Consider the following 27,764-nt stretch of genomic DNA (forward strand, 5'->3'; position numbering starts at 1 on the left):
AGATTCATAGATTCATACTCATTTCATGCACAGTGTCCACTACATGCCCTATAGTGCTGTGAATCTCATACATTATATGAATCCAGATGCCATGTGCAGTGCATAATCCTAGACATCAGGCCCCATATATAAATATTTATATCTTTATCTATTTATCAGTGCACATGTCTATGTATCATCTCTCTCTCTTTATATATATATATATATATATATATATATATATATATACACAGATGGGCTCACTTTGTAACATCGAGATACTGAAATGTCGAATTTCAGTATCTCGAAGCTATAAAGTCAAATGTTTGAAATAGTGAACGTTCATAATCGCGAATTTCACATATGTCGAATATATATTGAATTTGCAGTTATGAAGTTGCGCTACGTAATGTCCGGGTTTGTGTTTTGGTTGTGCGCTGTGCCGTGTGTGGATGTAGGTGTTATGTCAGGTAAGTGAGTGTTTTGTAAGGGTTTTGAGTGGGAGTTAGAGTGTGTGTGAGGGATTGGAGAATATGCGAGTGTGAGTGAATTTTTGTGTTGTGTTTGTGCGATCTCGGAGCTTGCCCTCCTGCTTATGTTTGTGTGAGTTGTGTATGTGTGTTTTTTTTTGTTTATGTTGTGATGTGGGTGTTGTGTTGTATGTTTAGTGTAGTGTGTGCGGTGTTTTCGGTTATGTGGTTTTGCGGTTTTTGTTTGTCGGTGTTTTGTGGATTCGGTTTTATAGTCTCGAGATACTGAAATTCGATATTTCAGCATTTCGAGATTATAAAGTGAATCCATACAGATAGATGTCTATATATAGTGCTTACTTTACGATATCATGAGCCTTGTTTAATGTTTGAACTCAGATGCCCTGTACCATGAGCACTTCATATTTCCAGGTACCACACACAGTGTGCACTGTATTCTCCTAGATAATATGCTGCAGGGGGTAGGAGTTGGCATAAAGGTTGCAGTGTTTACCTCACATTCACAAGATATACAGTTTGATTCTCACCTCTGGTCACTGTCTGGTCATTGGCTAAGCATGTAATAGACTGCAGACTGATTGCCTAGTATTTACTTAGGAACACAGACACTGTGTATCATGCATAGTGCATGGTTATGCAGACAATGCAGCAAGTAAACAGCATGGTCCCATGTGCCATGCTGCATGCATACATCGTACTGCCATTTATCATGCTCTGTGTACTCCATGCATCATGCTGCATGCATAGGTTCATAGGTGTGTACTAGGCTAATGGCCCTGGAGCCTTTACAAGCCTAGCCCCAAAGAAAACTGCCCAGGCACAGTGCCACCCGATGTTAGTTCACAGTGCCCATATCCAGTAGTGCAATTGGAATGATCCCTGGAGTGAACTTTCTGTTATCCATCCACTCGTCAAGATTTCTCTTGAAGAGGGCCAGTGAGGTGCTCTGCTTGATATGAATGGGAAGTCTAGTCCAGAATATAGGCAGTCTTTGGCAGATGAACCTGTCCCTCCACCATGTTCTGTTAATTGTGGTAATAAGGTTGTGATCTCTGGAGCGTGCAGCATGGGGGAGATTGGGATTTCTTTAGGTGTAGCATTTCAAGTAGGGCTGGGTCAAACATGGCTTTGTAAGTCGAGCAGAGATCACCTCTAAGTAGATGATAAGAGACTGAGAACAGCTGAAGTTTCATCGTACTGCCGTTTGTCATGCTCCGTGTACTTCATGCATCATGCTGCATGCATGCATCGTACTGCTGTTTGTCATGCTCCGTGTACTCCATGCATCATGCTGCAAGCATGCATTGTACTGCCGTTTGTCATGCTCTGTGTACTCCATGCATCATGCTTCATGCATGCATCATACTGCTGTTTGTCATGTTCCATGTACTTCATGCATTATGCTGCATGCATGCGTCGTACTGCTGTTTGTCATGCTCTGTGTACTCCATGCATCATGCTGCATGCATGCATCATACTACCATTTGTCATGCTCCATGTACTCCATGCATCATGCTGCATGCATGCATCGTACTGCCGTTTGCCATGCTCCTTGTACTCCATGCACCATGCTGCATGCATGCATCGTACTGCCATTTGTCATGCTCCATGTACGCCATGCATCATGCTGCATGCATGCATCATACTGCCATTTGTCATGCTCCGTGTACTCCATGCATCATGCTGCATGCATGCATCGTACTGCTGTTTGTCATGCTCTGTGCACTCCATGCATCATGCTGCATGCATGCATCATACTGCCGTTTGTCATGTTCCGTGTACTCCATGCATCATGCTGCATGCATGCATCGTACTGCCGTTTGTCATGCTCCGTGTACTCCATGCATCATGCTGCATGCATGCATCGTACTGCCGCTTGTCATGCTCCATGTACTCCATGCATCATGCTGCATGCATGCATCGTACTGCAGCTTGTCATGCTCTGTGTACTCCATGCATCATGCATCGTACTGCTGTTTGTCATGCTCCATGTACTCCATGCATCATGTTGCATGCATGCATCGTACTACTGTTTGTCATGCTCCATGTATTGATTCCATTTCTAGAGACTATGAGTGGGATGTGCTCTATGTTCCCTGATGTCATACACCACATACACTTTATACACCCAGATTCCATGCCCTAATTGCTAGCTTCACATTCATATAATGCAACACTGTCCTGGTATCTATGTCCTCATGCTGGATGTGATGCATCATACATGTGGGCATGGAGGATACACGATGCACAGTCTCTGGAGCAACATAGGTGGAAAGGACAGGTGGGGAGACAGAGGAAGCACAATGCAAGGAGGCTGGCAAACAAAGCAAGAAAGATGGTAAGGGTGGCAAAAGCTAAAGTTTAAGGGAGTTAGAAAGGATCAAGAAGGGAAGCCATGTTTTCAGGTACGCAGTGGAAAGAAGAAAGAAAGAGACAGAACTGTTCAGACTGAGCAGAGACTGGATGTCTCCCACAGAAGACTAGGGGAAAGCAGAGGTACTGAATGTACAAATTACTTCAGTCAGTTGTCACAAAGGAAAGCAAGAAGCGTAATGCTGGAAGGGAGGTGGGAAAAACAGGGGGAAACAGTAAAGAGACACCAATCCGGGGATGGGGAGACATGGAGGGAATTAGCTGTGTTTATATAGTGTATAAGGCAGAAGGACCAGATGGGCTCCTCGTAGAGGCTAGCATTTTATGCAGAGATTTAAGAGCTCTTAGCTGTTAATGCGCTTTCTGTGCCCAGGGTACAGGGTTTGATTCCTTTCACCTCCACTTGCTTAATGTTTTAAACTGAGCAAGTCCCTTAACCAGACAAGCAGTACAATGTTTTAGTTTCACCTTTTAAAAGGGAACAGTTATGTCCATTTGACTTACCTGCTCAGAAAATAGGTAAAAACGGTCCAGAGAGTGTGCTTGCAGATCCTTTGCTAAATATCTTCAAAAGACTGTGGGCTAGTCCAGAAGTGGCAGAGGACTTCAGGATTGCAATTTTGGTAGATTTGTACAAGAGGAGAGTAGAAAACTAGAGGACAAAAAGCCTTTTACTTTAACAATATTGGCACAGAAATAAAGGAGAAAATCTTGAGGGGAAGATTAGTAGCATTTTTAAATGACAACAATGTACAGGGAAACAAAAGAATTTCATGGTCAGGAAGAGCTATCAGCCAAACTTGCTCCATTTTTATGGCTGGATTACATCTAATCAGTGCAGGGGAGCATCAGACTGTATAACCTACCTGGGCTTCAGCAAGGGCCCTGTTCTAGACAGGAGGCTGATAGGAAGACGGGAGGCATTATGGTACCCCCATGACTCGGGAAGGTTGTGTGGATGTTTGGTAGAATGCAGATGTTTGTGGTGAAATGAGCAACGTCTGCAATTATGTAGTGAAGTACTGCATGGGTCTGCCCTGAAACCAGTATTCTTTGTGTACTTATTTCATACAAAACCAAATCTATATCTTTGTAATGTTTATCTCATACATAACTGAATCTATAACTTTGTAGAGCTTAGTTTATCTCATACATAACTGAATCTATAACTTTGTAGAGCTTATCTCATACATAACCGAATCTATACCTTTGTAGTGGTTCTCATACATAACTGAATCTATAACTTTGTAAAGCTTATCTCATACATAACCGAATCGATATCTTTGTAGTGCATATCTCATACATAACCAGTGCGCTCTGAAATGGTACATCTAATTCACCTAGTTTTTATCTAAAACATTAGCAACTATGATCAGTGTACATATAAGATAAAAACTGTGCCAGAGCGCCATATTTGTCAACAGCAAAACTTTTCTGAAACTTTAAGCAGTCTGCCTCTACTTGTTTCAGCAATAGTGCCACCTGTTTTTCGGCGTAGTACTCATACAAACTTCTAAACGTACAGTGCCGCCTAACATTGACCCTTAGTATCTAAGAAACTGTCAATTGCTTTGTTCTATGCAACAGGGCAACCTGTTTGTCAATTGTTGACTCAACATATTTTTCAATTGTCTTAATCCATGTGACACCGCCACCTATTTTTCAGACGTACTAGAATGAACCTCTAAATGATTAAAGCAGCACCTATCTTTGATTCAAAGTTTCTGTATCTCCAATTATTACCTCAATTTGTTTCTAGTTTTTTACCAGATCCATTCTTCTATTTTGGCAGCTTTTGTCGTAAACCTGTTTGGTCAGAACTGACTATTGCAAAGCATGGGAGAAGCCCTTGCTATTGTCTGATGAAGTTCTAAATAACAAAGGAAAGAAAGCACTGAAACATGCAGTTGTTCAGCATGGTTTGTATTGTGAATTTGTGGGACCCCTTTCTATTTCTACAGTCCATAACCAAATCTGTATCTTTGTAGTGGTTCTCATACATAACTGAATTTATAACTTTGTAAAGCTTATCTCATACGTAACCAAATCTGTATATTTGCTTATCTCATACATAGAATTATAGGATCATAGCAGGTTCATAAGTTCATAGGTAGGTACTAGGCTATTGGCCCTGGGGCCTATATAAGATTAGCCAAATGGTACTCTGGCTTTTGCCACCCAAGAAAATTATTTTCCTGTGCCCCTGTCAAGCAGAGCCACAGAAGTGATACCCAGGATGACTTTCCCATCTCCCATCCAATCATCAAGATTTTTCTTGAAGAGTGCTAATGAGGAGCTTTCTTTGATATAGATAGGTAGTTTGTTCCAGAGTATGGGAAGTCTCTGGGACAGGAATCTATCCCTCCAGCATGTTCTGTTTATTGTGGTGACAAAGCTTAGGTCCCTAGAGCATGTAGCTCGGAGGGATTGGGATTTCTTTAAGTGGAGCATGTCCAACAGCTCTGGGTTTGACATAGCTTTGTATGTTCGGCATAGATTACCTCTGAGTAGGCGATAAGCGACAGAGTAAAGCTGAAGTTTTTTGAGATGGTCTGTATAGGGCATCTGTTTGAGGCTGGTAATCCTCTTTGTGAGGTATTTCTGCGGCCTTTCCAGTTGTTGTAGATGTCTTGTGAGGTACATACCAAAAGGGAAGTTGTACTCTATAATGGGTCTAATGAGTGATGAGTAGAGGGGAACGATGACCTCTTTTTTCCTGGACGAGAAAGCTTTTTGTGTTGAGATGTGTCATGTAGAAGGATTTCCTAACTACAGTGGCAATGTGATTATCCAAGGAGAGACTACTGTCCACCTGTGTCCCAAGGTCTCTTATCACACTTTCGGTGTTAAGTAGACTATCACCTATTTGGTAGTTCATGGGTACAGAGTTTTTACCAAAAGGGATGACAATGCACTTGTTGGCATTTGAGGCCATGGCTTTGACACCAGGCATCTGTCTCAGTGAGGCCCTTTTGTAGGATGTCCACATCGTTAGGAGTTTTGATTATGGCTCCTAGTTTGCAGTCATCTGCAAACTTTGTTAGCCAAAGACCTTCTGTGTTAGCCTGTACTTCAGAGAAGTAGATACCAAACGGGAGAGGACTCAGGACTGAACCCTGTGGTACTCCACTTGTCACTGGTCTGAAATTGGATTTAGAGTCTGCTACGTGTACCGTGTGGGTTGTCAGTGAGCCAGCTGGCAACCCATCTTGTGACATAGGGATTTATACCTAGTTTAGTAAGTTTATCTATAATTCCAGAGTGGGAGATGGTGTCAAAAGACTTGGTGAGATCAAGATAGGCTGTGTGAACCACCTTACCCTCATCTATGGCTTTGGTGGCTGCTTCAAAGAAGTCTATCAGGTTTAGGAGACATGATGCCTTTTGCAAACCCAAACTGGGTTGGGTCCAGAATTTGAAAATTACCAATGTCATTGTTTATAAGTTCCATGATGATACGTTCCATAGCCTTGCAGGCCAGGCTCATCAGGCTGATTGGGCGGTAGTTCCCAGGGTTCGTGGTGGCTCCCCCTTTGTGGAGTGGGATAACTGTTGCCGTGTACCATTCAGTGGGCACAAATCCTGAGGTGAGGCTATGATTGAACATGGTACTTAGGTGGGGGGCCAGTTCATTCTGTAGTTCGTGTAAAACGCAGCCTGGGATGTTGTCAGGTCCCATGTATGCTGTATCCTTGGCTTTGGAGAGTGTGTTTTTTACCTGTGCAGCCATGATTACAGGAACTTTGCATTCTTCTGGTATGGAGATGGGCCCTTTAGGGGGTGAGAGAGGGGTAAAGTTAGCACTGAACCTATCTGCCAGGATGTTGGCAATATCAGTTGGTTCTGCATATTTAGTGCCATTGTGCTGTAACTCAGAGCAGATCTGAATGTTGCCATTGAGATTCTTGACATAGCTATAGAATGCTTTGTGTTTGTCTTTAGAATCAGTGGCAATTTTGTTTTCATAACTAGCTTTGGAGGATTTTATGTGGGATCTCAGCTTCTTACAGAGGCTGACCATGGAGTTCCTCCAATTATGAGATTTTACTCTTTTTTGCAACAGTTTCTTTCTTCTGTTGTAGAGTTTGTTTATGGCAGGGGACCACCAGATTTGCTTCCTTTTTTTGGAGGATAGCATCTTGGTTCTGTTAGGGATTGCACGATCCATGCACTCGTGTAAGTGCTTATAAAGTGCATTTGTGTAGGATTCAGCAGTCATACCTCTATTGTTCATCTGCATGGGTGTCATGAAGTTTGCCACTTCTGTCTTAAGAAGCGTGAAGTTGGCCTTGGAGAAATTTTTTACGGTGGTTTCCCTAATTGGGGGTGGGGGTGGGGGTAGGATATGGATGTCTAGGGTGATTAGCATGTGATCGGATCTGACCAATGAGGAACTGACCTCTGGTGTGGAACACCAGTTGCCCATGTTGGTAATGACCAGGTCTAGGATATTGCTGCCCCTGGTAGGGGTGTGGTTAAGTTGATCCAAGGTGTTGGAATTTATGAATTCCAGAAAACGTTGAGCACAAGAGTCGGTACATGAGTAGTCTTCCCAATTAATGGTGGGGTAGTTGAAATCACCCATTATTAGGGTGTTAGGCTGTACCCTAATATTTTCCAGTGTATCAAGAAATGAGGAGTGGGAGTCCTGGGGCATGGTGGGGGATCTGTAGCAAGCTGCAATTTGGATTGCGGTTTTGCCCAGAGTTAGTTGCACTTGGATAATCTCGGATGCATTATGCTGAGCAACTAGCCTGGAGGTGTGGATATTTATTTATTTATATTTGTTGACCGGGAGTGTCCAGCTGGATGTAGGTCCATTTTCAGCGGAGGAAAGGGGAGAAAAGCTCCACAGTTAAAATAAACAGACAGTAGTTACATTGGATTACATAGCAATTAACAATTTACATAGCAATTACTTACAACATATTTACAAATGAAGAGCATAGTACATCAGTAGACAACTAGAATCTTTATCTGTGAAGTACATAACAGACATTAACAAATGTTACAATAAAAAGTTCCTGTTGTATAATAAGTACTAGGCTGATGAGCATCTGAGCTTGCTATAATCAAGGTAGTTAGTGGAGTGGAAATAAAGGTAGTGGTTGGATGGGGTGGGTGATATTAGAGTGGGAGTTGCAAGGGCATAGCCAGCATGTTTTTAGGTGCACTTTTAGTAAAGCTTTGAAGTGGGTGCATGATGGTACGGAGGTAATTGTGGGTGGGAGGGAGTTCCATAATTTGGCTATGGTGTAAGAGAATAGTGCTTCACCAGCAGAGTTATTGGCTTTAGTGATCTGCAAGTGATTTTTGTTGCTGGATCTTAGTGGTCTGGTGGTGCGATAGGGTTGGAGTAGATTCTGGAGGGATGGGACATTTAGTGGATGGTTTACTAGTTTGTGGGTGAGTGAGAGTTGATACCATTGAAGGAGGTGAGGGAGTTCAAGCCAGCCCAGTTCAGCAAGTGAGAGACAGTGGTGACTACGGTAGGATGCCCCTGTGGCGAATTTGGTGATTTTGTTGTAGCAGGTCTCTAGCTTGTTTAGATCACATTGCCTTATTTTGGTATATATTGGAGAGGCATAAAGTAGGGTGGAGATAAGGTGGGAATTTGCTATTGAAATCTTTACTGCTTTGGTGAGAAGTTGCTTATTTCTGTATAACGCTCCTAGTTTTTTGTGGACTTTTTTTATGGTCATGGATATGTGAATGTCAAATTTTAGTTTATTGTCTATTTCCACTCCTAGCAATTTGGTGTGTTCAGTTGGGAATACAGTGGTGTTGTCTTTTGCTGTGATGTTAAAGTGAGAGTTTTGAGTATGTTTGGTGGGTTGGAAGATGAGTAGTTTAGTTTTGTTTGGGTTGAGTATTAATTATGCATCAGATAACCAAGTTTCAACAGAGAAAAAGGCTTCCTGTGTGACTTTTGGCAGTTTGGGTAGGGACTGGGCTAAGCAGATGATGGCTGAGTCATCTGCATATTGTATGAGTGTGCCATGTTTGGTGGCAGAAGCTAGATTATTTGCTGGAAACAGAGAAGAGTAGGGGTCCAAGGATGTATCCTTGGGGAACTCCTATGGAGACAGGTAGTTGGGGAGATATGTCATTCTGCCATACAACGGATTGTTGGCGGTCAGACAGGTAACTCTGAAACCAGTTGGTGACTGATTGTGAGAAGGATAGGTTATTGAGGACAGAGATAAGTTGTTTGTGTGGGACCATGTCAAATGCTTTAGATAGGTCTAGGAAAGTAGCAGAGGAGAAACAGCCATTGTTTTTATGCTGAAGGATAGTGTTAGTAAAGGAGAGTAAGGCAGTGGTGGTGCTATGGTTTGGTCGGAAACCATGCTGAGTATTGGAAAGGAGGTTGTTAGTAAGGAGAGTGTATGCATCTCTCTAGTATTTTGGAGAGTGGAGAGAGAATAGCTATGGGGCAGTAATTGGTTAGTTTTGTGGAGGGTCCGCCTTTGTGGAGGGGAATTATATGTGATACTTTCCACAGTGTGGGAACATAACTTTCTGACAGAGATCGGTTAATCAGGATGGATACTGGGTAGGCCAGAGCATCAGCTGCGATTTGTAGGTATTCACTTGGGAGGGTGTCTGCTGCTAATTTGGTGGGCGTAAGGTTAGTTAACAGTTTTTTTATGTTGCAGGTATGTACAGGAGAAAAAGAGAAGGCAGTGGGAAGATTACTAGTTGAAGGTGTGGGTTGGAGGGGAGGGGAGTTGTGTTGTTTAGCTAGTGATAGTATGGTTAGTGTGATGTGTGTGTCGAATGAGCTAGCAATATTTTCCGAGGAGTGAGGGATGTTAGGAGGAGGGGTACTGACTTTACCTGGGTGGAGGATGGAGTTTATGGAGGACCAGAATTGTTTGGGGCTGTGTTTGGAGGAGTCTAGGGCAGACTGGTAGTATTGGAATTTGTCCTGTTTTATTCGCTTTTATTCTTATCCTTATAGATATCCTTAATGAATATGGACACACCTCCGCCTTTAGTGTTTCGATCCAGGTTAGTTGTCCGAAATGCAGTGGTGCTCTCTGGAGCCTTGAACTAGGTCTCTGTCACTGCACAGATGTCGATCTTCTCCATTTTAAGGAGTGCCTTGAGTGAGTGCATTTTGAGGTTTAGACTTCCAGCATTAAGTAGCATTTCCCTCAGATTTTGCTTGCTTGTACCTGTTACGGTGGTGCATTTGTCATTTGAACCTTGCCTAAAAAGGCACTAAAGGGGTGGCAAGAGCCTTAGCCAGTATCCGGAATCCCAAGGGCGACAGGTGCAGGCCATCTCTGGCAAAGCATAGTGGTTTGTCGATCATGTTGTCCCAGGTAGACAGATACTGGATCTCCTTAGAATGACACCAGAAGCTTATTCAATTGTTGCAGTCAATCATTTTGTCCTTGTACTGTCGTATCATTCTGGGTAATGGCAGGATGCTACTCAGGGCTAGAGTCATAGCTGCCTGGGCTACAAGATTGGACAGCTCCTCCATGTCTCTTTTCATGTAGTCCAGGGAGGTACATCTCAGGTCATTTACACCAACATGGACAATGACAGAGTCATATTTGTACTTGTTGTGGAGTGACCTGAGTGTGTGCATTATGTGCTGGATCCTGGCACCTGACAGGCAGCTGACAGTAACTTTCTCCTTGTTTAGCCTGGTGAGTGGAACATCAGTGTGCCTGACTATAGAGTCACCTATAACTAGAGTGTTGGATTACTAGGCTAATGGTCTATCCAAGAGTTTATCCCCAAAAAAAGAACCCTCAGGCATGTCACCCCCCTGTCAATGAGGGACAAAGGTGGAACCCCTGGGACAAATTTGTGGTTTCTCATCCACTCATCAAGGTTGCGCTTGAAGAGGATTAGCGAGGTACTCTGTTTGACATGCATGGGAAGTCTATTCCAGAGGCGGGGCAGCCTCTAGGAGACAAACCTGTCTTTCCAGCAGGTTTGATTAATGTCACATATTAGATTTAGGCCTATCAAGTGGGTAAAGTGCACAGAATCTATATCTTTGTAGTGCATATCTCATACATAACTGAATCTGTATCTTTGTAGTGCGTATCTCATACATAACTGAATCTGTATCTTTGTAGTGCGTATCTCATACATAACTGAATCTGTATCTTTGTAGTGCGTATCTCATACATAACTGAATCTGTATCTTTGTAGTGCGTATCTCATACATAACTGAATATATATCTTTGTTGATGACGCAAAGGCAGGGCAATAAAGGAAGGGAGGATGTGTCTAGTGAAGGATTTGAAAAGGCTTTGAGATCCACTACAAAGAAATGTGAAGTATTTCCCTTAAGTCCCAGCAGATCTGGTGTGAAGTATCAGCTGTGGAGGGAGTGGAAGTGATGTCAGTAAACTGGAGAAAATGTGGTAGTGCTGAACTCACCTGGACTGGCCACCATAAACAGAATGAAATGCTGAGTGCTGACAAACTGAAAAAAAATAGTGAAAACTCAAAGAAGAGCAAATCTGAAAATTTGCTCTTTTGCTTAAAACTTCTTTTTGCAGGGACCCCCCTGTCCCCCATGTGAGAAATAAGCCCCATCCCCATCCCCCAAACTTATTTATACCAAATCTGAGATTACCATACCTCACAGAAAAGAGAATATTCCAACAAATGACATTTAGTATATGTAAGATGATCTTTCAACCATTCAGTCTCCGTATTTTGGGACTCACTGTAGTGGGTCCCGACATTTCACATGGTTACTTTTTAGATCCATAGATATTCTGATTTTGACAATGATAGATAGGGGAATTAGATAGCTAACAATTACAAGGCAACATTCTGATGATCAGACAGCTCTTAGTTATCACTTCTCTGAGTCATTGCTCCCAAAAGGGGTTGAACCATATCTCTCAACCTCTTGGTCCAAGAAATATGGACAAGGACTTATATAATGGGGAGACAAAGGCCCCAGAAATAGGGGCAGATTTTAAATATTGATCTTATAATCTTAGAAAGTGGGTAGAATAATAGAGTTTGTGTTAAAATGTATTTTCTAAAGGATATGAAGACGGAAACTCATATTTATGGCATTATTTAGTGATTTCATTTCTCAGTTCATCCTAGCGATTCGCCAGAAAACTACAAATTTTATGAGGAAAGGACCGAAATTTTGAGGCAAAAATCTCGTTATTCTGCAGAAATCTCTACAATTATAAGGTATGGGTTGAACCATTGCACATTTCCATAAAATGTTAAATAATCGGATCTATATTAAAATCGCGAAAGCTCACTTTTGCGAATACAAATTGATCGACACATAAATGTCGAACTCCAAATACAGAGAAAAGTGAATCAAGTGAATATCGAACAACCTTTTTTTGTCCAGCAGGGTGATCGTGGGGATGAGAAAATAAATCCTTTTACCCACTGTAGTGCGGTCTCGGAGTTATGCTGTTTTGGTTTAGGTTTGTTACGTTGGGTTTTCCTTACCTGTGTGGCACTGTTGCTTCCGGGAATACGTTCGATGTTGTGATTTTTGCATTTCTTGTCCTTCGCTGTATTTGGAGTTTGACATTTATGTGTCGATCAGTTTGTATTCACAAAAGTGAGCTTTCGCGATTTTTATACAGACCCAAATAATTTGCCTTGGAAGAGGAGCACTTCCAAAAGTGAGCTGTAAAAGTGACCTTAAATTTGTGCAACTCTTCTTGGGTGAGCAGCCAACAATGCATCAGTTATAAAATGGTAAAGCTGGATAGGATGGGCAGTTTAGATGAGAAATACTGCTAAGTACTTAGACCCAGGCTGAATTTCAAATTTCTGTCCTAATGAAAGTTGTCCATATAGATTTAAGTTCCTACACTATAGATTTGGTTGATTCAGTGTTCACTTTATACCATGCGCTAGGCAGATACTTGCTCCTATACTGTGAGGAGGTGACAGTCTTTCAGAAGAGGTATTAAGAGACCAGCAAAAGAAAAAAGGAGTGCAGGAAAAACTGGGAGATAGAAAAGATGGATGACTCTAGGAAGGACTACTGGTTGGCTAACAAAGAGGCTGAGAAAGAAGCTGCCGTAGCAAAGAACAAGACATCAGGGTCATTCTGCCAGCTTCTGAAAAGTGAGTCTGTACATGGCACAAAGAAACTATGTCAGGTTGCAAGGCAAAGACAGAAAGAAAAGGAAGGTAGTCAGACACCCTTCATAAGCGATTTCAGCAACAACCTGCTCACAAATTCACAGGACATCAAAAGCAGATGAAAGGAGTACCTCCAACAGCTTCTGAAGGAAGAAAACCCCACAGAAGTTGTACTGCCCCAGACACAGCGTGCAATGAGAGAAGAGGAGGAGCCCACCATAGAAGAAGTAAAAACAGCACTAAGAAGAAATAAGTCAAAAGAAGCAGCAAGGTCAGATGAGGTCACAGAAGACATGATAAAGATGCTGGGTGAGACAGGGGAGAAATGGCTCCTGAGGGTACTCATAGCAGAGTGGAGAGAAAGGCGTATCCCAGATGGCTGGAGAATAAGCATACTAGTGCCAGAGTTCAAAGACAATTGGGACATTCATAACTGTGGGCAGTATAGAGGTATCAAACTCTTGCCACATTGCATGAAAGTTTTGCAGAAGGTGATTGATAAATAAAGTAGAACATAAGATGGGAAATGAGCACTTCAGATTCAGATCTGGATGCAACACAACTGACCTGATGTTTGCAGTGAGACAGATACTTGAGAAGAAGCTACAGATGAGGAAAAAGTCCAGCTTTGCATTCCTAGACTTGGAGAAAGCATATGACAAGGTCCCAAGAAAGTTGATGTGGGCAGTACTGTGGTGGTTTTGTCACAGGAACATAGGTAGAATTAGTGAAGGCTATGTACAAGAACCCAATTACTCAAGTATGAACAGTGTTTGGCCACACACAGGGGTTCTCAGTAAGAGTGGATGTACACCAAGGTTTAGGTCTGAGCCCACTGGTGTTCATACTGGTGATAGACTATATTAGCAATCACGTTGGAGGGGACTGATCAACAAAGTTGCTGTATGCAGATGATGTGGCAGTACAAGCAGACTCTGAGCAAGAACCTCAGCAAAGGAAAGGGGAACGGAATGCAATACTGAAGGAACATGGGATGAAACTGAGTACAGGTAAGACAGTGGTAATGGCAGCAAACTGGGGAAATAAGAAGAAGCTGAAAACTGGGATAGAAGGGAAAATAGTAGAACAGATTAGCAGCTTCAAGTATCTGGGAGGGGTGATTGAGGAAAAGGGAAGTCTGAATGAGGAGATCAAAGCTAGAATCAGAGGGGATGCAGCCAACTGGCAGAGAGCATCAGGGGTAAAGAAGCTCAAAAATAAAGTGTAAAAAATAGTGGTGTGACCAGTACTACTGTATGGTACAGAAACTTGAGCAGTAAACGAAAGGCAGTTGAGGAAGTTAGTGGTGGTGGAGATAAAGTGCCCGAGATGGGTGGTAGGATGCACACTGTAGGACAGATGAAGAAATGATGACATAAGAGCAGAAGCCAAAATAGCTCCAATTGCAAAAAGATCAAAGAGAACAGATTACGGTGATTTGGGCACATGTGCAGAAAAGCAGAAGACAATCTAGTGAAGAGGCTTTGGGACAGACAGGAAGAAGGTAAGAGGAAGTGAGGGTGTTGAGCAAAGAGGTGGATGCATTGTGTGAGAGAAGACCTGTAACACTCAGCCATGAGTGTCGAAGAAGGCAGGAGAGTGACACTGAAAAGAGAGAGATGAGGAAAGTTGACATGACACCCCAACCCCATGTAGAAAATTGGATTGTTGATGATGATGATTAAGAAATCAGTAGGAAGACTGAGTAGAGGGTAGGTGATGTACCCCAAATGTTGCCTTAAGGTGCAAGTACTGCAGTCAGATATCTTGACTAGAGGGAATCATTCCTTCAAACCAGAGAGGGGCAAAATGGATTTGAGATAAGCTTAACACATGACCTTGGCAAATTGAATCATTCTGTTGATCCATTTGGGCCCCTCAATATTTGCCCGTCAGTGGTGATGATGCTATTGTGCTGTTACAGGGAACAGGTCAAGATGGAGAGGTAGCCAAGGATTTGTCCTGTCGTGGGTTAAATACTAACATTCCAATCTTCCGGGCTCCCAGGAACAGGTCAAGATGGAGAGGTAGCCAAGGATTTGTCCCGGCGTGGGTTAAGTACTAACATTCCAATCTTCCAGGCTCCCAAACCTTGTAAAAAAAGACAAGAAGCATATGAGAAAGGTTTGTGTTATGTAGTGGCACAGAGGTTCATAGGATGATACTAGGCTATTGGCCTCGAGGCCCTTGTAAGCCTAGCCAAGAATTTTGCCCATGTTCCCACAAAGACAAGACTTGTTTCCCCTGTCCAGTACAGATGCAAATGGGATCCCAGAGGTGTATTTTCTGTTTTCCTTCCAGTCATCCAGGTTCCACTTAAGAGGGCTAGTGAGGTACTCTGCTTGACATGGGCAGGGTGTCTAGTCCACAGATGGGGGAGTCATTGGAACACAAATCTATCCCATCAACAAGTTCTATTAATGTCACATACCAGGTTGAGGCCTTGTATGTAGGTTGCATGAGTGGAGTTTGACTTATGGATATGCAGCAGCTCCATCAAGGCTGGATTTGAGATGACTTTGTATGCCAGACACAGGTCACCTCTGAGCAGTCTGTACAAGACTGAGTAGAGGGACAGGAGACTTTTAGTCTAAATGTATAGGAAAGGTGTTTGAGACCCTGGATTTTCCTGGTCAAGAACCACTGTGGTCTCTCCAGCTGCTACATGTTCTTGGCAAGGTACATGCTGACGGGGGCATTGTACTCAATAATGGATCAGATAAGGATGAAGAATGTTCCTGGATGACCGAATCCAAGGTACCTATAGACCAGAAGCCACTCAGAAGCCTTTTAAAGCCAATTTAATATGTGCACATATTAAATTGGTTTTAAAAGGCTTCTGGTTGGCTTCTGGTCTATTGGTACATTGGCTTTGGTTATTTGTCTCATTTTGGTACCTCGTGGCTGTTTTTTCATGTTCCTGGATGTAATACCCTTACTTATGAGGTGGGCCATATAGCAAGCCTTCTGTACAACGGAGGCAATATGCTGGTCAAAAGTCAGGTTACCATCAGCCTTGGTGTCCAAGTCCCTCACAACTGATTGCATGCTTAGTACATTGTTACTGATGTGATAATTAGTGGGGATGCCATTTTCCCCAAAGGGGATAATGATGCATTTCTTGGCATCAATTTTAAGGCCATGCTTCTGCCATCAGTCATTAGTTTGGGTAATGTCCTCTTGGTGGATGTTCACATCACTACAGGAATTTAAGACGCACCCAGCTTGCAGTCATCTACAACCTAGGTCAACCACAGACCACTGGTTTTGGCTTGCACCTCAGGGAATAGTGTTGAAGGCTTTGGCTAGGTCAAGGTAGGTAGTGTCCACCATCTTCTCTTTGTCCATGGCTTTGGTGACAGTTTTGAAGAAGTCAACCAAGTTTAGCAGGCATGATCTCCCTTTGACAAAACCAAATGGTGTAGGGTCAAGCGTTTGGAGGTTGCCAATGTCCTTGTTTATTGGGTCCATGATAATGCATTCTATGCCCTTGCAGATCAGGCTAGTTAGGCTGATGGACCTATAATAGCCTGGGTTGGTGGACGCTCCACCTTTGTGTAGAGGGATGACAGTGGCTGTCCTCCATTTGGCTGGGACAAACCCGGTGCTCAGACTTTGGTTGAATAGGGTGCCTAATGGTGCTGAGAGCTCTTGCCTGAGTTCATGTAGGATGCAGCCAGCCATAGAGACTGTATTTTTTGCCTTTGAAAGGCCATTAAAGACCTGCTTTATGGTGATAAAGGAATGGGGGGCAGGTGCTGGGGATGTCCTGGTTTACTGATGGGGGGGAGCAGGGTGGTGAAGTTTTCACTGAACTTGTCTGCCAGCAGGTTGGCTATATCTATGGTGTTTGTGTATGTGGTATTTTGACCACCAATTCAGAGCAGATTTGGGAGTTACCTTTGAGATTGGGGATGTATGCAAAGAAGGCCTTGTGATTGTCCTCAGTGGATGTGGTCAATTTGGACTCAAAGTTAGCCTTAAAGGATTTCACCAGTGACCTTTTTTGCTTGTTCAGACAAAGGACAGATTGCTTCCAACTTGGCACCTGCTCCTACTTGGTCCTGGACAGCAATTGTTTCCTTCTATTATTGAGTTTGTTTATTGCTGCTGTCCACCAGGCAGGTTTACTCTTCCTTAAGGAAGATGATTTGGTCCTGTCAGGTATTGCTGAGTCCATGCAGCTATATAGGTGCTCATATAGTTTTTTGGTGTAGGCTTCGACATTAGTGCTTGATTCAACTGAGGGGATGGTGGCTGTGAAGCTGCTTATACCTGCTCTCAGGAGGTTGTAGTTAGCTTTGGAAAAGTTTTTTTGTTCGACCCTGGCAATGGGGGAGGGGGGGGGTCAGAGGAGATGGTGATTTTGAAAATGATTGCTTTATGGTTGGATCTTACCAAGGAGGATGACACTGTAGGGGTGCTACAGTGGCTACTCATGTTGGTTAGGACCAGGTTCAGGATATTTTCACCTTGTGGGAGTGTCAACCAGATGATCCAGTGTATTGGCATTGATAAAGTTGAGGAATCTCTGGGCATTTGTGTTTGAGCTAGAACAGGTCTTCCACTCAATGGTTGGGTAGTTAACGTCACCCAGGATCAGGGTAGAGGGTTGAATCTTGATAAATTCACGTAAGTCCAGATAGGTGGAGTGAATGTTCTGAGTCATGGTTGGGGGCTGTGCCTAGCTATGATTTGAATAGGTATTTTGTCAACAGTTTACTGCACCTGGAGTGTCTTCAGTGCATCATACTGTTTCACCAGCATGTGGAGGTATTGACTCTAGCTCCAATAAAACAAAAGCACCCTGGCATGGAAATCACATAGCTCTGAAGTCAGGTATGCCAAACCCTCCCTATTTTTTTCAGAAGCATCAGTCAACATTGGCCGACCTTCGGATCACCCATTTTTTTGTGCATGTATAGATTAACCAGGAGTAGAAAAAAAACAAATCTTTTACATTTCTCAACTAAAGTGTGTATTGACATTTTCTCACATTAAACCTGAAGGGGAACGAGAGTGTAATGATCTGGACGTCATAAAGGTCAAGAAACAGAAGAAAGCGACTCACCTAGCATATTGTTTAGAGGTCAGTGGGATCAGATCTACAACGATGTTAACATAATAGCAGGACTGACAGACAAGAAAGTGACTCATCTAGCATATTGTTTAGAGGTCAATGGGGTCAGATCTACAACGATGTTAACATAATAGCAGGGCTGACAGACAAGAAAGTGACTCATCTAGCATATTGTTTAGAGGTCAATGGGGTCAGATCTACAACGATGTTAACATAATAGCAGGGCTGACAGACAAGAAAGTGACTCATCTAGCATATTGTTTAGAGGTCAATGGAGTCAGATCTACAACGATGTTAACATAATAGCAGGACTGACAGACAAGAAAGTGACTCCTCTAGCATATTGTTTAGAGGTCAATGGGGTCAGATCTACAACAATGTTAACATAATAGCAGGACTGACAGACAAGAAAGTGACTCATCTAGCATATTGTTTAGAGGTCAATGGGGTCAGATCTGCAACGATGTTAACATAATAGCAGGACTGACAGACAAGAAAGTGACTCATCTAGCATATTGTTTAGAGGTCAATGGGGTCAGATCTACAACAATGTTAACATAATAGCAGGACTGACAGACAAGAAAGTGACTCATCTAGCATATTGTTTAGAGGTCAATGGTGTCAGATCTACAACGATGTTAACATAATAGCAGGACTGACAGACAAGAAAGTGACTCATCTAGCATATTGTTTAGAGGTCAATGGGGTCAGATCTACAACAATGTTAACATAATAGCAAGACTGACAGACAAGAAAGAGACTCATCTAGCATATTGTTTAGAGGTCAATGGGGTCAGATCTACAACGATGTTAACATAATAGCAGGGCTGACAGACAAGAAAGTGACTCAACTAGCATATTGTTTAGAGGTCAATGGGGTCAGATCTACAACGATGTTAACATAATAGCAGGGCTGACAGACAAGAAAGTGACTCATCTAGCATATTGTTTAGAGGTCAATGGGGTCAGATCTACAACAATGTTAACATAATAGCAGGACTGACAGACAAGAAAGAGACTCATCTAGCATATTGTTTAGATTTCAATGGGGTCAGATCTACAACCGTGTTAACATAATAGCAGGACTGACAGACAAGAAAGAGACTCATCTAGCATATTGTTTAAAGGTCAATGGGGTCAGATCTACAACGATGTTAACATAATAGCAGGGCTGACAGACAAGAAAGTGACTCAACTAGCATATTGTTTAGAGGTCAATGGGGTCAGATCTACAACGATGTTAACATAATAGCAGGGCTGACAGACAAGAAAGTGACTCATCTAGCATATTGTTTAGAGGTCAATGGGGTCAGATCTACAACAATGTTAACATAATAGCAGGACTGACAGACAAGAAAGTGACTCATCTAGCATATTGTTTAGAGGTCAATGGGGTCAGATCTACAACGATGTTAACATAATAGCAGGACTGACAGACAAGAAAGTGACTCACCTAGCATATTGTTTAGAGGTCAATGGGGTCAGATCTACAACGATGTTAACATAATAGCAGGGCTGACAGACAAGAAAGTGATTCATCTAGCATATTGTTTAGAGGTCAGTGGGGTCAGATCTACAAAGATGTTAACATAATAGCAGGACTGACAGACAAGAAAGTGACTCATCTAGCATATTGTTTAGAGGTCAATGGGGTCAGATCTACAACGATGTTAACATAATAGCAGGACTGACAGACAAGAAAGTGACTCATCTAGCATATTGTTTAGAGGTCAATGGGGTTCAGATCTACAATGATGTTAACATAATAGCAGGACTGACAGACAAGAAAGTGACTCATCTAGCATATTGTTTAGATGTCAATGGGGTCAGATCTACAACGATGATAACATAATAGCAGGACTAACAGACAAGAAAGTGACTCATCTAGCATATTGTTTAGAGGTCAATGGGGTCAGATCTACAACGATGTTAACATAACAGCAGGACTGACAGACAAGAAAGTGACTCAACTAGCATATTGTTTAGAGGTCAATGGGGTCAGATCTACAACAATGTTAACATAATAGCAGGACTGACAGACAAGAAAGTGACTCAACTAGCATATTGTTTAGAGGTCAATAGGGTCAGATCTACAACAATGTTAACATAATAGCAGGGCTGACAGACAAGAAAGTGACTCATCTAGCATATTGTTTAGAGGTCAATGGGGTCAGATCTACAATGATGTTAATATAATAGCAGGGCTGACAGACAAGAAAGTGACTCATCTAGCATATTGTTTAGAGGTTAATGGGGTCAGATCTACAACGATGTTAACATAATAGCAGGACTGACAGACAAGAAAGTGACTCATCTAGCATATTGTTTAGAGGTCAATGGGGTCAGATCTACAACGATGTTAACATAATAGCAGGACTGACAGACAAGAAAGTGACTCATCTAGCATATTGTTTAGAGGTTAATGGGATCAGATCTACAGCGATGTTAACATAATAGCAGGACTGACAGACAAGAAAGTGACTCATCTAGCATATTGTTTAGAGGTCAGTGGGGTCAGATCTACAACGATGTTAACATAATAGCAGGACTGACAGACAAGAAAGTGACTCATCTAGCATATTGTTTAGAGGTCAATGGGGTCAGATCTACAACAATGTTAACATAATAGCAGGACTGACAGACAAGAAAGTGACTCATCTAGCATATTGTTTAGAGGTCAATGGGGTCAGATCTACAATGATGGTAACATAATAGCAGGACTGACAGACAAGAAAGTGACTCATCTAGCATATTGTTTAGAGGTCAATGGGATCAGATCTACAACGATGTTAACATAATAGCAGGACTGACAGACACGAAAGTGACTCATCTAGCATATTGTTTAGAGGTCAATGGGGTCAGATCTACAATGATGTTAACAAAATAGCAGGATTGACAGACAAGAAAGTGACTCATCTAGCATATTGTTTTGAGGTCAATGGGGTCAGATCTACAACGATGTTAACATAATAGCAGGGCTGACAGACAAGAAAGTGACTCATCTAGCATATTGTTTAGAGGTCAGTGGGGTCAGATCTACAACGATGTTAACATAATAGCAGGACAGACAGACAAGAAAGTGACTCATCTAGCATATTGTTTAGAGGTCAGTGGGGTCAGATCTACAACGATGTTAACATAATACCAGGACTGACAGACAAGAAAGTGACTCATCTAGCATATTGTTTAGAGGTCAGTGGGGTCAGATCTACAACGATGTTAACATAATAGCAGGGCTGACAGACAAGAAAGTGACTCATCTAGCATATTGTTTAGAGGTCAGTGGGGTCAGATCTACACCGATGTTAACATAATAGCAGGACTGACAGACAAGAAAGTGACTCATCTAGCATATTGTTTAGAGGTCAGTGGGGTCAGATCTACAACGATGTTAACATAATAGCAGGACTGACAGACAAGAAAGTGACTCATCTAGCATATTGTTTAGAGGTCAATGGGGTCAGATCTACAACGATGTTAACATAATAGCAGGACTGACAGAAAAGAAAGTGACTCATCTAGCATATTGTTTAGAGGTCAATGGAGTCAGATCTACAACGATGTTAACATAATAGCAGGACTGACAGACAAGAAAGTGACTCATCTAGCATATTGTTTAGAGGTCAGTGGGGTCAGATCTACAACGATGTTAACGTAATAGCAGGACTGACAGACAAGAAAGTGACTCATCTACCATATTGTTTAGAGGTCAATGTGGTCAGATCTACAAAGATGTTAACATAATAGCAGGACTGACAGACAAGAAAGTGACTCATCTAGCATATTGTTTAGAGGTCAATGGGGTCAGATCTACAACGATGTTAACATAATAGCAGGGCTGACAGACAAGAAAGTGACTCATCTAGCATATTGTTTAGAGGTCAATGGGGTCAGATCTACAATGATGTTTACATAATAGCAGGACTGACAGACAAGAAAGAGACTCATCTAGCATATTGTTTAGAGGTCAATGGGGTCAGATCTGCAACGGTGTTAACATAATAGCAGGACTGACAGACAACAAAGAGACTCATCTAGCATATTGTTTAAAGGTCAATGGGGTCAGATCTACAACGATGTTAACATAATAGCAGTACTGACAGACACGAAAGTGACTCAACTAGCATATTGTTTAGAGGTCACTGGGGTCAGATCTACAATGATGTTAACATAATAGCAGGGCTGACAGACAAGAAAGTGACTCATCTAGCATATTGTTTAGAGGTCAATGGTGTTAGATCTACAACGTTGTTAACATAATAGCAGGGCTGACAGACAAGAAAGTGACTCAACTAGCATATTGTTTAGAGGTCAATGGGGTCAGATCTACAACGATGTTAACATAATAGCAAGGCTGACAGACAAGAAAGTGACTCATCTAGCATATTGTTTAGAGGTCAATGGGGTCAGATCTACAATAATGTTAACATAATAGCAGGACTGACAGACAAGAAAGTGACTCATCTAGCATATTGTTTAGAGGTCAATGGGGTCAGATCTACAACGATGTTATCATAATAGCAGGACTGACAGACAAGAAAGTGACTCACCTAGCATATTGTTTAGAGGTCAATGTGGTCAGATCTACAAAGATGTTAACATAATAGCAGGACTGACAGACAGGAAAGTGACTCATCTAGCATATTGTTTAGAGGTCAATGGGGTCAGATCTACAACGATGTTAACATAATAGCAGGACTGACAGACAAGAAAGTGACTCATCTAGCATATTGTTTAGAGGTCAATGGGGTCAGATCTACAACGATGTTAACATAGCAGGACTGACAGACAAGAAAGAGACTCATCTAGCATATTGTTTAGAGGTCAATGGGGTCAGATCTGCAACGGTGTTAACATAATAGCAGGACTGACAGACAACAAAGAGACTCATCTAGCATATTGTTTAAAGGTCAATGGGGTCAGATCTACAACGATGTTAACATAATAGCAATACTGACAGACACGAAAGTGACTCAACTAGCATATTGTTTAGAGGTCAATGGGGTCAGATCTACTATGATGTTAACATAATAGCAGGACTGACAGATAAGAAAGTGACTCATCTAGCATATTGTTTAGAGGTCAATGGGGTCAGATCTACAATGATGTTAACATAATAGCAGGGCTGACAGACAAGAAAGTGACTCATCTAGCATATTGTTTAGAGGTCAATGGGGTCAGATCTACAACGATGGTAACATAATAGCAGGACTGACAGACAAGAAAGTGACTCATCTAGCATATTGTTTAGAGGTCAATGGGGTCAGATCTACAACGATGTTAACATAATAGCAGGACTGACAGACAAGAAAGTGACTCATCTAGCATATTGTTTAGAGGTCAATGGGGTCAGATCTACAATGATGTTAACATAATAGCAGGGCTGACAGACAAGAAAGTGACTCATCTAGCATATTGTTTAGAGGTCAATGGGGTCATATCTACAACGATGGTAACATAATAGCAGGACTGACAGACAAGAAAGTGACTCATCTAGCATATTGTTTAGAGGTCAATGGGGTCAGATCTACAACGATGTTAACATAATTGCAGGGCTGACAGACAAGAAAGTGACTCATCTAGCATATTGTTTAGCGGTCAGTGGGGTCAGATCTACAACGATGATAACATAATAGCAGGACTGACAGTCAAGAAAGTGACTCATCTAGCATATTGTTTAGAGGTCAATGGGGTCAGATCTACAAAGATGTTAACATAATAGCAGGACTGACAGACAAGAAAGTGACTCATCTAGCATATTGTTTAGAAATTAATGGAGTCAGATCTACAACAATGTTAACATAATAGCAGGACTGACAGACAAGAAAGTGACTCATCTAGCATATTGTTTAGAGGTCAGTGGGGTCAGATCTACAACGATGTTAACATAATAGCAGGACTGACAGACAAGAAAGTGACTCATCTAGCATATTGTTTAGAGGTCAATGGGGTCAGATCTACATCGATGTTAACATAATAGCAGGACTGACAGACAAGAAAGTGACTCATCTAGCATATCGATTAGAGGTCAATGGGGTCAGATCTACAATGATGTTAACATAATAGCAGGACTGACAGACAAGAAAGTGACTCATCTAGCATATTGTTTAGAGGTCAATGGGGTCAGATCTACAACGATGTTAACATAATAGCAGGACTGACAGACAAGAAAGTGACTCATCTAGCATATTGTTTAGAGGTCAATGGGGTCAGATCTACAAAGATGTTAACATAATAGCAGGACTGACAGACAAGAAAGTGACTCATCTAGCATAATGTTTAGAGGTCAATGGTGTCAGATCTACAATGATGTTAACATAATACAGGACTGACAGACAAGAAATTGACTCAACTAGCATATTGTTTAGAGGTCAATGTGGTCAGATCTACAACAATGTTAACATAATAGCAGGGCTGACAGACAAGAAAGTGATTCATCTAGCATATTGTTTAGAGTTCAATGGGGTCAGATCTACAACGATGTTAACATAATAGCAGGGCGGACAGACAAGAAAGTGACTCATCTAGCATATTGTTTAGAGGTCAATGGGGTCAGACCTTCAACGATGTTAATATAATAGCAGGTCTGACAGGCAAGAAAGTGACTCATCTAACATATTATTTAGAGGTCAGTGGGACTAGATCTACAACGATGTTAACGTCATAGCAGGACTGACAGAGAAGAAAGTGACTCATCTAGCGTATTGTTTAGAGGCCAGTGGGGTCAGATCTACAACGATGTTAACATAATAGCAGGACTGACAGACAAGAAAGTGACTCATCTAGCATATTGTTTACAGGTCAATGGGGTCAGATCTACAATGATGTTAACATAATAGCAGGACTGACAGACAAGAAAGTGACTCATCTAGCATATTGTTTAGAGGTCAATGGGGTCAGATCTGCAACGATGTTAACATAATAGCAGGACTAACAGACAAGAAAGTGACTCATCTAGCATATTGTTTAGAGGTCAATGGGGTCAGATCTACAACGATGTTAACATAATAGCAGGGCTGACAGACAAGAAAGTGACTCATCTAGCATATTGTTTAGATGTCAATGGGGTCAGATCTACAACGATGTCAACATAATAGCAGGACTGACAGACAAGAAAGTGACTCATCTAACATATTGTTTAGAGGTCAATGGGGTCAGATCTACAACGATGTTAACATCATAGCAGGAATGACAGACAAAAAAGTGACTCATCTAGCATATTGTTTAGAGGTCAGTGGGATCAGATCTACAACAATGTTAACATAATAGCAGGACTGACAGACAAGAAAGTGACTCATCTAGCATATTGTTTAGAGGTCAATGGGGTCAGATCTACAACGATGTTAACATAATATCAGGACTGACAGACAAGAAAGTGACTCATCTAGCATATTGTTTAGAGGTTAATGGGGTCAGATCTACAACGATGTTAACATAATAGCAGGACTGACAGACAAGAAAGTGACTCCTCTAGCATATTGTTTAGAGGTCAATGGGGTCAGATCTACAACGATGTTAACATAATAGCAGGACTGACAGACAAGAAAGTGACTCATCTAGCATATTGTTTAGAGGTCAATGGGGTCAGATCTACAACGATGTTAACATAATAGCAGGGCTGACAAACAAGAAAATGACTCATCTAGCATATTGTTTAGAGGTCAATGGGGTCAGATCTACAACGATGTTAACATAATAGCAGGACTGACAGACAAGAAAGTGACTCATCTAGCATATTGTTTAGAGGTTAATGGGGTCAGATCTACAACAATGTTAACATAATAGCAAGACTGACAGACAGGAAAGTGACTCATCTAGCATATTGTTTAGAGATCAGTGGGGTCAGATATACAACGATGTAAACATAATAGCAGGACTGACAGACAAGAAAGTGACTCATCTAGCATATTGTTTAGAGGTCAATGGGGTCAGATCTACAACGATGTTAACATAATAGCAGGACTGACAGACAAGAAAGTGACTCATCTAGCATATTGTTTAGAGGTTAATGGGGTCAGATCTACAACTATGTTAACATAATAGCAGGACTGACAGACAAGAAAGTGACTCATCTAGCATATTGTTTAGACTTCAATGGGGTCAGATCTACAATGATGTTAACATAATAGCAGGACTGACAGACAAGAAAGTGACTCATCTAGCATATTGTTTAGAGGTCAATGGGGTCAGATCTACAACAATGTTAACATAATAGCAGGACTGACAGGCAAGAAAGTGACTCATCTAGTATATTGTTTAGAGGTCAATGGGGTCAGATCTGCAACGATGTTAACATAATAGCAGGGCTGACAGACAAGAAAGTGGCTCATCTAGCATATTGTTTAGATGTCAATGGGGTCAGATCTACAACGATGTTAACATCATAGCAGGACTGACAGACAAGAAAGTGACTCATCTAGCATATTGTTTAGAGGTCAGTGGGGTCAGATCTACAACGATGTTAACATAATAGCAGGACTGACAGACAAGAAAGTGACTCATCTAGCATATTGTTTACAGGTCAATGGGGTCAGATCTACAATGATGTTAACATAATAGCAGGACTGACAGACAAGAAAGTGACTCATCTAGCATATTGTTTAGAGGTCAATGGGGTCAGATCTGCAACGATGTTAACATAATAGCAGGACTAACAGACAAGAAAGTGACTCATCTAGCATATTGTTTAGAGGTCAATGGGGTCAGATCTACAACGATGTTAACATAATAGCAGGGCTGACAGACAAGAAAGTGACTCATCTAGCATATTGTTTAGATGTCAATGGGGTCAGATCTACAACGATGTCAACATAATAGCAGGACTGACAGACAAGAAAGTGACTCATCTAACATATTGTTTAGAGGTCAATGGGGTCAGATCTACAACGATGTTAACATCATAGCAGGAATGACAGACAAGAAAGTGACTCATCTAGCATATTGTTTAGAGGTCAGTGGGATCAGATCTACAACGATGTTAACATAATAGCAGGACTGACAGACAAGAAAGTGACTCATCTAGCATATTGTTTAGAGGTCAATGGGGTCAGATCTACAACGATGTTAACATAATATCAGGACTGACAGACAAGAAAGTGACTCATCTAGCATATTGTTTAGAGTTTAATGGGGTCAGATCTACAACGATGTTAACATAATAGCAGGACTGACAGACAAGAAAGTGACTCCTCTAGCATATTGTTTAGAGGTCAGTGGGGTCAGATCTACAATGATGTTAACATAATAGCAGGACTGACAGACAAGAAAGTGACTCATCTAGCATATTGTTTAGAGGTCAATGGGGTCAGATCTACAACGATGTTAACATAATAGCAGGGCTGACAAACAAGAAAGTGACTCATCTAGCATATTGTTTAGAGGTCAATTGGGTCAGATCTACAACGATGTTAACATAATAGCAGGACTGACAGACAAGAAAGTGACTCATCTAGCATATTGTTTAGAGGTTAATGGGGTCAGATCTACAACAATGTTAACATAATAGCAAGACTGACAGACAGGAAAGTGACTCATCTAGCATATTGTTTAGAGATCAGTGGGGTCAGATATACAATGATGTAAACATAATAGCAGGACTGACAGACAAGAAAGTGACTCATCTAGCATATTGTTTAGAGGTCAATGGGGTCAGATCTACAACGATGTTAACATAATAGCAGGACTGACAGACAAGAAAGTGACTCATCTAGCATATTGTTTAGAGGTTAATG

General features: G+C 41.6%; 1 protein-coding gene across 5 annotated transcripts in view; it reads left to right on the plus strand.

Annotated features, from left to right (window-relative positions):
- COL16A1 (collagen type XVI alpha 1 chain) overlaps positions 1-27,764 on the plus strand; it is a 3,146,845-nt gene that overhangs the window by 1,498,796 nt on the left and 1,620,285 nt on the right. The gene's annotated exons all lie outside the window — the stretch shown is intronic.

The sequence above is a fragment of the Protopterus annectens genome, chromosome 1.part1 (assembly GCF_019279795.1).
Source record: "Protopterus annectens isolate FY-2018-M chromosome 1.part1, PAN1.0, whole genome shotgun sequence".
Classification (NCBI taxonomy): Eukaryota; Metazoa; Chordata; order Ceratodontiformes; family Protopteridae; genus Protopterus; species Protopterus annectens.